Genomic DNA, 12040 nt, shown 5'->3' with positions numbered 1-12040 from the left:
CGCAACTTTACGAGCACGTACAAGCGACCTCCCAAGCCCCGCCAGCTCTCCCTGTGCGTGCAAGGTCCCAACGAGTCCACTCGCGACTACCTCACGCGCTGGGGCGAGCTCCGGAACTCCTGCGAAGGCGTGCACGAGGTGCAGGCAATCGAGTACTTTACTGCCGGATGCAGAGAAGGCACCCTCCTCAAGCACAAGCTTCTCTGCGACGAGCCGGAGACTCTCGACGAGCTACTGATCAGGGCGGACAAATACGCCACGGCCGACTCCTCCATGAAGGCGGAGATTCAAGTCAGCGCGACTGGCAAAGTCGCTCCTCAGGCTCCAAGAACTCCGGCTAGGGACTCCAGTCGGCAACAACAGCAGAACGACCATAAGCGTAAGGCCCCGCAGCCGGCCTCCAACAGCCGGCAAGTGGCGACAGTCGAAGACCAAGAGCCGGAGGGACCGCCTCCAGCGAAGCAGCAGAGGGGCGGCAAGTCCAACTGGTTGCCGGCCTTCTCTTACGAGCAGACCCTGGATGGCCCCTACAAGTTTCACAGCGGCGCGAAGCCGTCAAACCACACCACCCGGAAATGCCACTAGCTGACCAGAATCGCCAAGGGAGATGGCTTGCTCCCACCTCCGCCTGCTGGGCTGCCTCCACCACAGCCGCCCCAGCAGCCGGCTGTCAGGCCAGTCGGCGCGATACAAGACGAGTTCCCAGATGAGCAAGGAGCCTATGTGGTGTTCACTAGTGTGACAGACGACCGGTGCAGCATGCGCCAACAGCAGCAAGAAGTGAATGCAGTCGCATCAAGCACTCCAGAATTCATGCACTGGTCTGAAAAGCCCATCAGTTGGAGCAGAGCCGATCACCCAGAGGTGATGCCGAGTCCAGGCTCCTACGCCTTGGTCTTAGGCGCCACACTCGCCACAGATAGGCGGGCCGCTCGCTTCTCGCGAGTGCTAATAGACGGAGGCAGCAGTATCAACATCCTGTACAAGGATACAATGGAGAAGTTAGGAATCAAGCGAAGACAGCTTCAGAGCAGCCGGACTGTGTTCCACGGCATTGTTCCTGGCCTTTCCTGCTCACCAATTGGCAAGATCCTGATAGACGTCCTCTTTGGGGACAAAGATCATTTCCGCCGAGAGCCAGTCTGGTTTGAAGTGGTGGACCTTGAAAGCCCGTACCATGCGTTGCTTGGCCGACCAGCTCTAGCCAAGTTCATGGTTGTCCCCCACTACGCCTACCTCAAGATGAAGATGCCAAGTTCCAAGGGAATTCTGACCATGGCCGGCGACTACAGAAAGTCGTCCGCCTGCGCGGCCGAAAGCAGTCGGCTGGCCGAGTCCCTGGTGATCGCAGCTGAGAAATGGCTTCTTGATCGGGTCATGGCAATGGCCGGCAAGCAGCCCGAGTTGTCACCCGACCCCAAGGAGTCAGAAGCAGAAGGATCATTCAAGCCGGCCAAAGAAACGAAGAAGATACCCTTGGACCCGGAGCACCCAGAGAGGTACGTTGTCATGGGCACAGGCCTTGACAGCAAATAGGAAGGCGAGCTTGTCAATTTCCTCCGTGAGAACCGAGACATCTTCGCATGGTCCCCCAAGGACATGCCTGGTGTACCGACGGAATTCGCCGAGCACAAATTACATGTCTGATCTGATATGAAGCCCGTCAGGCAGCCCTTGCGCCGCTTGTCAGAAGAAAAAAGAAGAGTTGTTGGAGAAGAAATAGCCCGGCTCCTGGCGGCCGGCTTCATCATGGAAGTATTTTTTCCAGAGTGGCTGGCAAACCCAGTACTAGTGCTGAAGAAGAACAAGCAGTGGCGGATGTGTATTGACTACACAAGCCTCAACAAAGCCTGCCCCAAGGACCCATTTGCTCTGCCAAGGATTGATCAGGTGATAGACTCCATAGCCGGATGCGAGCTGTTGAGTTTCTTAGATGCATATTCAGGATATCACCAGATCAAGCTGAACCCAGCTGACAGACTAAAGACCGTCTTCATCACGCCGTTTGGAGCCTTCTGCTACCTGACCATGACGTTCGGCTTGAGGAATGCCGGCGCCACCTTTCAGCGTTGCATGCAGAAATGCCTCCTCAAGCAACTCGGCAGAAATGCCCACGTCTACGTGGATGACGTGGTGGTGAAGACGGAAAAACGTGGAACTCTGTTGGAAGATCTCAAGGAAACCTTTGAGAACCTGCACCGATTTTAGATCAAGCTCAACCCTGAGAAATGCGTCTTCGGAGTACCAGCCGGCCAGCTCCTTGGTTTCCTGGTCTCCGAACGTGGCATAGAGTGCAACCCTGTGAAGATCAAGGCCATCGAGAGGATGGAAGCGCCCAGACGACTGTTAGATGTGCAAAAATTCACCGGTTGTTTGGCCTCCATCAGCCGATTCATCAGTCGGCTGGGCGAGAAGGCTCTCCCCCTGTACCAGCTCATGAAGAAGACAACCTTTTTTGAATGGACTCCCAAGGCGGACGAAGCTTTTCTCCAGCTAAAGAAGATGTTGACTACTCCCCCTGTGCTGGCGGCTCCGACTCCCAAAGAGCCCATGCTCCTATACATTGCCGCCATCAGCCGGGTAGTCAGCACAGTCATTGTAGTCGAGCGCAAGGAGGAAGGCAAGGCGCTACCTGTCCAGAGACCAGTATATTAGCTGAGCGAGGTACTGTCGGCCTCCAAGCAGAACTACCCCCACTACCATAAGATGTGCTACGGCGTGCATTTCGCCGCCAAGAAATTGAAGCCTTACTTCCAGGAGCATCCAATCACCATGGTCTGCACAGCCCCGCTAGCCGAGATCATCGGAAGCCGAGATGCTTCTGGCCGAGTGGCCAAATGGGCCATCGACCTAGCTCCCTACACCATCTACTACGAGCCCCGCACCGCCATCAAGTCACAAGCGCTGGCCGACTTCCTCATCGATTGGGCCGAGACCCAGTATCTGCCGTCAGCGCCTGACTCCACTCATTGGCGGATGCACTTTGACGGCTCCAAGATGCGCACCGGCCTGGGAGCCGGCGTCGTCCTCACTTCCCCCAAGGGCGACAAACTCAGATATACGCTGCAGATCCACTTCGCCGCCTCCAACAACGTGGCCGAGTATGAAGCACTCATCCACAGGCTCCGGCTTGCCAAAGAGCTCGGCATTCGCCGGATCCTGTGTTATGGCGACTCTGACTTGGTGGTCCAGCAATCATCTGGCGACTGGGACGCCAAGGACACAAACATGGTGAGCTACCGATTCCTGGTGCAGCAACTCAGCGGATACTTTGAGGGGTGCGAGTTCCTCCACGTGCCAAGGAACGACAACGACCAAGCAGACACCTTGGCACGAATCGGCTCCACCCGCCAAGCAATACCATCCGGCATCGCCCTTCGACGCCTCCTCAAGCCGTCCATCAAGCCGTCACCAGAATCAGACTCAATCTTTGTGCCGGCTCCACCCGAAGAAGTCGAATCCGACTCCAAGAAAGCCACAGTCAAAGCCGGCCCGGGGACTCCAGAGCCCGGCCCGGGGACTGCGGTGACAAGACCAAAGACTCCAGAACTCGGCCCGGGGACTGCTTCAGTCGGCCCGGGGACTTCGTCAAGTCAGCAAGCGGCCGCGGACCCCAACCCGCCGCCTCCCAGCCCAGCCGCCCTTATCCAAGTCGCACTAGTGGCAGTTGAAGAAATAGCAGCACCCTCATGGGCCCAGCCCATCCTCAAGTTCCTAGTAAATAGAGAGCTGCCAACTGATGAAATCATGGCTCGGCAAGTGCAACGCCGAGCAGCAGCTTATACCATAGTCAACAGAGAGCTGGTCAGGCGCAGCGTCACTGGCATTTTCCAACGCTGCGTCGAGGCAGAACAAGGCCAAGCAATCCTCAGAGACGTCCACGAAGGCGAGTGCGGCCACCATGCGGCCTCAAGGGCACTCATCGCCAAAGCCTTCCGGCACATTTTCTTCTGGCCAACCGCACTGGAAGAGGCCAAAGAGTTAGTCCAAAAGTGCAAGGGGTGCCAGATGTTCCGTTCCAAGCCACTTCAGCCAGCTTCCGCACTCAAGACTATCCCCATCGCCTGGCCCTTCGCAGTCTGGGGCCTGGACATGGTCGGACCATTCAAGACGGCACGAGGTGGCCTGACTCATCTACTTGTCGCAGTGGACAAGTTCACCAAGTGGATAGAGGTGAGGCCCATCAAGAAGTCAAATGGCCCGACTGCAGTGACCTTCATCGCTGACATCACAACTCGGTACGGCATCCCACACAGCATCATCACCGACAATGGCACAAATTTTGCCAAGGGCGCCTTGGCCCGTTTCTGCGCGACGCAGGGCATCCGACTGGACTTAGCGTCCGTGGCCCATCCGCAGTCAAACGGCCAGGTGGAGCGAGCAAACGGCCTCATCTTATTCGGCATCAAGCCTCGACTCGTCGTGCCGCTGGAGCGATCTATCGGCTGTTGGCTTGAGGAGCTGCCGACCGTCCTCTGGAGTCTGCGCACGACTCCAAACAAGTCAACCGGCTTCACACCCTTCTTCCTCGTCTACGGTGCCGAAGCCGTCATCCCAACGGACATAGAGTTCGACTCCCCGCGAGTCACCATGTACACCGAGGAAGAAGCAGAAGAAGCACGTCAAGACATCGTCGATCTGCTGGAAGAGAGCCGGCTGTTGGCACTCAGCCGGTCCAGCATCTACCAGCAGAGTCTGCGTCGGTACTACAATAGGAAGGTCAGGCCAAGATCTTTCCAAGAGGGCGACCTTGTGCTCCGGCTGATCCAGCGAACAGCCGGCCAGCACAAGCTGTCGGCACCTTGGGAAGGCCCCTTCATCATCAGCAAGGTGCTAGGAAACGACTCCTACTATCTGATCGACGCTCAGAAGCCCCGAGCGCGCAAGAGGGACGACTCCGGCAAACAGACAGAGCGCCCGTGGAATGCAAATCTTCTCCGAAGATTTTATAGTTGATGAAGTATGTATCACGCTCCCCTTTTGTATTAAAGTATCAAGACTTTGGGCTCCCCGAGACGAGCTCGGGGACTACCCTTTTTGTTATCTGTATGATAAGAATTATGCCTTCGAGTATGTTACTCTATTGTTAAAAGCCGCTTGGCACCGGGCCAGACTAGTCGGCCCGGGGACTCGCCGCCTTGCGCTATGAGGAGCTTCCCGCAGTCAGACAAGTAGTGTGCGGTGCCTAATCCGTCTCCTGGAAAAGCCGCAGCTCGCAGAGCGACTGTGAGGCGGGCAGGAGTGAGGAAGAATGGGCGCCCACGCGAAAAATGGCTAAGGACCTAAAGTACGAACATAGCATAAGACGGCCTCCAGCATTTCTGAAGCAAAAAGCCGACTCACGAGTAGCCAGCTTGCCGTTTCTATTAGCCTCTATCAAGGGCGACCGACTCTTGGGTAGTTGGCCTGCCGCCTTCTATCTAACTTGCTAAAGAAGACTCTAAAATGGCCAAGTACTTGCCTTCCCGAAGTAGCCAAGCATTTGACCCAGCGGCAGTCCGCGGAGCGGCTATCCGACTGGCAATGCAGCAACTAAAGGAAGGCGGCAAAGGGAAAAGCCTAAAGAGCAGTAAGCAAGGAAAGATAGAACTCGGATAAATATTTACATAGGCCCTTGGCCGAATCTTCGAATAGAAGTTCAAGATACACCCCGCGGGTGGAACTGTTCGAATTTAACAAAGTTTTCCAAAAGATTACTAAGATAGATAAACAGAGGCAAAAAAGGCGGCCTAGGAGGCGACATCTGGGATCGGAGGATCGGAGGAGACGACGGTGTCAGGCGCCGGGGCGGTAGGCTGGGCAGTCTCGGTCTGATCGCCTCCGGCGGCAATCGCTTTCTCTCGACGCGGCTCGTTGCTGGAGGCGCGGTCGAGCTAAGGCTGGCCGCCCGCTCCGTCTTCTGGCACCTCCCTCTCGTCTTCGTCCTCCGCCTCGCCTTCCTCCTCGGTGTTGGAGTCAATCACCTCCGCCGAGTCCTCGCCGAAGTCCGGGTTCATCCCGAACCACTCCGGCGGCACCTCCTCGCCGCCTTCAGCCCGCTCGGGGACGAAGACGCTAGTGTCCGTGTAGTCGGCAATCGCTGCCGCATGTTCGACAAGAGCACCCTCCACCGCCACCAACTCCGCCTGGGCCTCTGACCGGAACGTGGCCAGCCGGTCCAAGTCCAGCCCCGGATACCACGCCTTGACGAATTCCAAGGCCCGACGCGCTTCGGCCCGGGCCGAGGAACCCTTCCAAGCTTCAAGACGGCCAGCTGCGACCTCCAGCCAGTCGGCGGTCCGACTGGCGGTGCGCAGGGCCGGCATGCCTGGCCACAAAGCGGCGACTGCCTGGGCACCAGCATGCTGAAGCCGGCGCATCAGCCGATGGGCAGGACGAAGACGGGCTTCGATGCTCAGAAGCTGCTCATCGATGGTCCGGGGGGCGTTGGCAGCGATCTCCGCACCGCCTGCCCTTCGCAGCTCGCGATCAGCCTCGATGGCCAGAGTGACGGCCTGCGAGTGGCCAGGAAAGAAGTCTGCCAAGACAAAAAAGAAGTGAGTCGAAAAAACCAGAAACCGGCTCGACCTATAGTCGGAAGCCCAAAGAAAGGAAAAGAAACTCACCATCGACGATGTCCTCGATCTCGTGGAAGCCGGAGGTCAGCATCGCCTCCCTGTCAGTCCAGGAGGAGCGCTCGCTCTCGAACTCGGCCAGGAGAGCGGCCTCCTTCTTCTCGGCCTCGTCCTGCGCCTTCTTGAGCAGCTCCTGCTCGGCCAGCTGCGCTGCCAGCAGGTTGCGCTCTGCGGCAAGCTTGCCGCACTCCTCCTCCTTGGCGCGCAGGGCGGTATTGGCCTCGCCCAATTGCTGATGAAGAGCGGCGTTGGCCTCTAAAGAAGAAAAAAGACGAAAGACGATAAGTCATCAACAAGAAAGTCGTTGAAGAAGATCCGGCCTGACTGCTCAGCAGTCGGCCTGAATCTCGGGGACTACAGCCTGCGGGTGCGCCAGCGCGCCCCCGCGAGAAAGAAGAAGGACTCACCCCGGCTCTCCGACAAGTCGGCAGTCCGCCGGCCTAGCTCCTCAACATTTCGGTTGAAGGCGGTAGCACGGAGGTTGTGATACTCCTGCAATAATCATTTAAGACAAAGTTAATGTTTGGAACTCGCCAGAGGGAGTTCCGAACCGCCTGCTTAGCAGCCGGCCCGAAACTCGGGGACTACACCCAGTGGGTGCGCTGGCGCGCCCCCACAAAGAAAAACAAGAAGTCAAAAAGAAGAAGGAAACTTACTCGGACGGCCGTTCGCGCGGCCAGATGCGCCCTGGTGCAAGCTTGAAGGGCGTCGCCTTCGGCCCGCAGCTTCGCCTGGACGTCCAGAAGCGCTTGATTCAGCGGTCCGGTGCCGCCTCCGTGCAACCACCCGATGGGTGCGGCGCTTGTCGCCTCGGCGTCTGGTGTTGCTGAGCTGGGGGCGCCGGTCTCCCGAGGTCGCCCTCTCAAGATGGCGGCGTACCGGCGAGGCGACTTGGAGAAGCAGCCTCGCCTCGGACTCGTCTCCAGTCGGCGGCTCAGGTGGGCCCGCTGGCTGCTTGCCGTGCGCTCTCCCAGACGGCGATGGAGGCGGCGGTGGCGGCACGAGCGTGTCCGACATGGAGGCCTCGCTGCTCTCCTTCTCCACAACGGGAGTCTCGGTGCCGGTTTCCCCAGTCTGCCCCGTGAACTCTGGGGGCGGCGGCACCAAGGACAGCGGGGTGACAAACTGCACCGATTGGCGACGCACGGCCTCCTCAGCTCGCTGCCTTGCTGCGGCGGCGGCTTCGGCCTCCTCCAGTTTTCTCTGGGCGGAGGTCGCCGCCTTCTCGGCCTCCGCCTTCTCCAGGCGGTCGGCCTCATCCTCAGCGCGCTTCTCCCGCGCATTTCGCTCTGTCGCCTCCTGGAGGTCGGCGGCGGGGTCGATCTGCCGAGTATTGGCAGACGTCTCCGCCGACCCCATAACGGAGGGGGCGACGACCCTCTCAAGGGAAAGGGGAGCCCTGAAGCAAAAAAGGGGAATGAAGAAGAGAAACTCGGACGAGACTAACCGAGGGAGAATAAAGACAAAGGAAGAAACACTTATGCGGAGACTAGCGGCGGCCTCCTCACTTCCCTGCGGAAGCGATTGGCCCGCGCGGCCGCCTCCTCCCGCCTGGTCGCGGCGGCCGCCCCCTTGAGCTTCTTCGGCTTCCCGTCGAATGAACTCGGCCCGGGCTGGCGCCTCTTCAAGCCGCCTTGGCCGGCGGAGGGACCCACGCCCGATGAGCCGACCCTCGGCTGGTGGCGCGGGGCGACTTCCCCTTCGGCGTCGTCATTAGGCCAGTCGGCGAATGTGGCCGAGGGCCTGAAGCCGCCTACTGCTCCTCCTCCCCCGCCTTCGGCGTCGGCTTCCATCGCCGCCGCTCTCCGCTCGGTCGGGGACGTACTCGCGGGGCGGTCTGGTGACGCCGGCTGCAGGCTGCATGAGGGGGTTCTAACTCAGAGAAACCAATAAAAAAGTCAGAAGTCGGAGTCGGCTGCGAAGGAGGCAAAGCAATAAGGAGATGTGACTTACTACTGGAGGGGGGTTGGCGCGCGAGTATGGCTCCTTGCCGAACTGCCAGTCCTCCCCTAACTCGTAGTTCGCAATATGGTTCACCATGTTGGCCACCTTTGCACGGGGCATGTCCTTGGTGCACATCCGACTCGGGTCCTGGTGGTCACTCATCTGACTGATCAGATGAGGCCGGCCTTGGAGAGGGAGGACTCGGCGCACCACAAAGGCGGCCAGCAAGTCGGCCCCGACGAGGCCCTCCGACTGCGTCAGAACTCGGTGCCACGCCACGGCGGCGGCTCCGGTGGGAGTCAACGTCTTGGCTCGATGAGACCAGCTGGGAAGCCTCCTAGCCGGAGCGCCGGCTTCGTAAGGCGGCAAGTTAACCCAATCCCCATCTGGGGCGACGCTCTTCACGTAGAAGTATGACCGTTGCCACATCTTCACCGATTTGATCAACGCGATGGCGAGGAACGGGTTGTCGGCCGTCGACCGCCGCAACACGATGAAGGCGCCACATTGAGTCGGCACGCCGGCGACATGCGTGCCGAGCTTAGAAGAGAAGAATTCCCCCCACAACTCGATGGTGGGGAGGACGCCGAGGAAGCCTTCGCACAGAGCGGCGAAGGCGGACAGCAGCACCACCGTGTTTGGGGTGAGGTGGTGCGGCTGGATTCCATGGAACTCCAGGAAGGCACGAAAGAAGCCGCTCGCCGGCAGCCCCAAGCCGCGCATAAGGTGCGAGCAGAAGATGACCCGCTCGCTCTCCTCCCGCGCCGGCCGAATCTCCCCCTCTGGCGCAGCGCGGGCGCGCACGAGGTCTGCGCCGGGGAGCCGGCGCGTCCGGCGGAGGAACTCGATATGCTCGTCGTCCACCTCCGAGCCGTCCCACACGCCGGAGCGCACGGCGGGGGCCGCGGCGGCGGAGGAAGAGCTCATCACCGCTGGTGTGGTGTTTTCTTGCTCAACAGCGGCGAAAGGAAGGAGAGGAGGCAAGAGGGGGTGGAGGGAGCGTGGAAGATGGGCGCGCGTGCTCTGCCGCTCCACTCCCCCCGCCTACTTATAGCTTTGTGGGCTGAGAAGCCGAAGGGGGTGGGTGTGGGATTAACTGCGCACAGGACCCCACGTCCCCCACGATTTACCGCGCGAAGTTACTGCGTGTAGTAACGACGTGGGAAAACCAACCGTCCGCACGGCCGCAACAGATCCATTCGTGTGCCAAGGCGCGGTAGTGGCGGGCCTCGCTTGACGGCCCGTCCCGTCGCGTGTGTGGGTAGGCAGACTATCCCTGCCACGTGGCGCCACGCGATAGGACCGCGCTGGTGGCCACAGGGAAGCGTATTAGGCACGCCGCCTGATCTCCCACCACGATGTTCGAGCTCTTTGCGAGGCGCGGCGGCCCTCCGCTGATCCGACCTTCGATAGTCGGCCCGAGGGAAGACGACAGCCGAATTCCAGAATATACTCCTGGAAGGTTGAAACTGTTGAAGCCCCACAATGAAGCGTCTACAGAGCTTCACCAGCTTCGGGGACTACTGTCGGAGTAATGGGCCACGGGTAGGCCAACCCGAGCCCCAGGACCTTTCAAGACTTCGGGGCAGGCCGCGCCCCTCAAGCCGAGTCCCAGATGGCGACTCCAAGATAAGCTGAGTCCCAGATGGCGACTCCAAGATAAGCCGAGTCTCAGATGGCGACTCCAAGATAAGCCGACTCCAAGCCGGCGACCTCCAGGGTGGCCGGCTATGGAGAGTCGGCCCACGACTCCACCCTCGTCTCGAAGGACGAGGCGGGGTACGGCCACGGCATGGCCGTTCCCCCCAACTTACGACGGGCCGACATGGCTATAGTGAGCCGTATCGCGGGAGATCTCCGGGGAGGCGCGGCACTGTTGCCATGCCTGCCCTGACCTCAGCCACAGTAGGCGGCGCACTGTTCCCATGACGCCGGCCTGTACGGCCCAAGGGCGGCGGGGCCGCCCGTCAGTGGGTAGACCGAAGACGGCATGAGCGCCCTGAAGATGGACCGGTGGGAGTCGGCCCCCTGGAGTCGGCCGACCCCTCCCCCGGGCCCCACACGCCATTAACCAGATATGATGGGGAGTGGCGATAGTAAACGCACGCCGGGCGGCGGTGCTGTAGCCATGACCGCATGACCCAACCAACGTCATCAGGAGTACCGCTATAGTCTCAGGCCTGTCCGCGGGGCCCGCCAGTCGGCGGGCCCCAGGAGTCGGCAGGAAGGACGACGGCTTGAGAGACAGACAGCTGGGACCCGCTCCCAGCCGGATTACTATTGTACCCCTGGGGGGTAGGCCTATATAAACCCTCCGGGAAGCCCATGCAAAGGGTTCGAACCCAGATAGGCATAGACCTTAGATCATCGGAGGGAGAAGCTAGCCTTGCCTTCTCCTACCTCCAGAAACAGCTCTAGGAGCACCATTGTAACCGCTTTGCCATAGTGACCATGCGGAGACCCCGCAGAGCAGCAGTAGGGGTGTTATCTCCTCGGAGAGCCCTGAAGCTGGGTAAGTTCCGCCGGCGTGCATGTCTTCGCCTCATCCCGCTTCCGGGCACCGGCGACGTTCTACTCGCTCCCACCATGATAAGCCATCCTTTGGCATATGTCGTACCCAACCCCCGACAGGCATATTTCTCCCTTAGTGGTTTTGGTGATTGATAACAATATGTTTGCGAACTAATCGTGTGCATTGAACATTTCAAATAAACCATCATTTGGCACAAGACGATTATACCCCTCTGGATATTTATGAAGACGTTGTTTTTCTTGTGTTTCTTTTTCGGTTGACTTGAGTCATAGGAACACCGTACTATTACGAGGAGGTCTGCTCCGGAAAGGTTTGGGTGGAATCAACACATACACTATCTCTTTGCACGCTCGTTCTTTCCCGACAATTGAGCTTGTCCCTCCTTTATGTTAGGACCTTGTCAGAACAGACTAAGCGGTAGTACCGCTCCAGCGGTACTGCCGCTGTGCAGTATGGGTCCTACTTTTGCCTATTTTGAACTTTCTGTAAACGAGCGGTAGTAAAGCGACAGTTCTGCATGGTAGTACCGCTCCTGCGGTACCGCGCGCTTACTGGGCAATGCTACCTCTTGAGCATGCGTTGGTTTTCCCTTGAAGAGGAAAGGGTGATGCAGCAAAGTAGCGTGAGTATTTCCCTCAGTTTTTGAGAACCAAGGTATCAATCCAGTAGGAGGCTACACTCAAATCCCTCGTACCTGCACAAACAAATAAGAACCTTGCAACCAACGTGATAAAGGGGTTGTCAATCCCTTCACGGCCACTTGCAAAAGTGAGATCTGATAGAGATAATAAGATAAATATTTTTGATATTTTTATGATATAGATTGGAAAGTAAAGATTGCAAAATAAAGTAGATCGAAAACTTATATGATGGAAAATAGACACGGGGGCCATAGATTTCACTAGTGGCTTCTCTCAAGATAGCATAAGTATTATGGTGGGTGAACAAA

The sequence above is a fragment of the Triticum dicoccoides genome, chromosome 1B (genome assembly GCF_002162155.2).
Source record: "Triticum dicoccoides isolate Atlit2015 ecotype Zavitan chromosome 1B, WEW_v2.0, whole genome shotgun sequence".
NCBI lineage: Eukaryota > Viridiplantae > Streptophyta > Magnoliopsida > Poales > Poaceae > Triticum > Triticum dicoccoides.
This window is presented reverse-complemented; position numbering follows the sequence as displayed.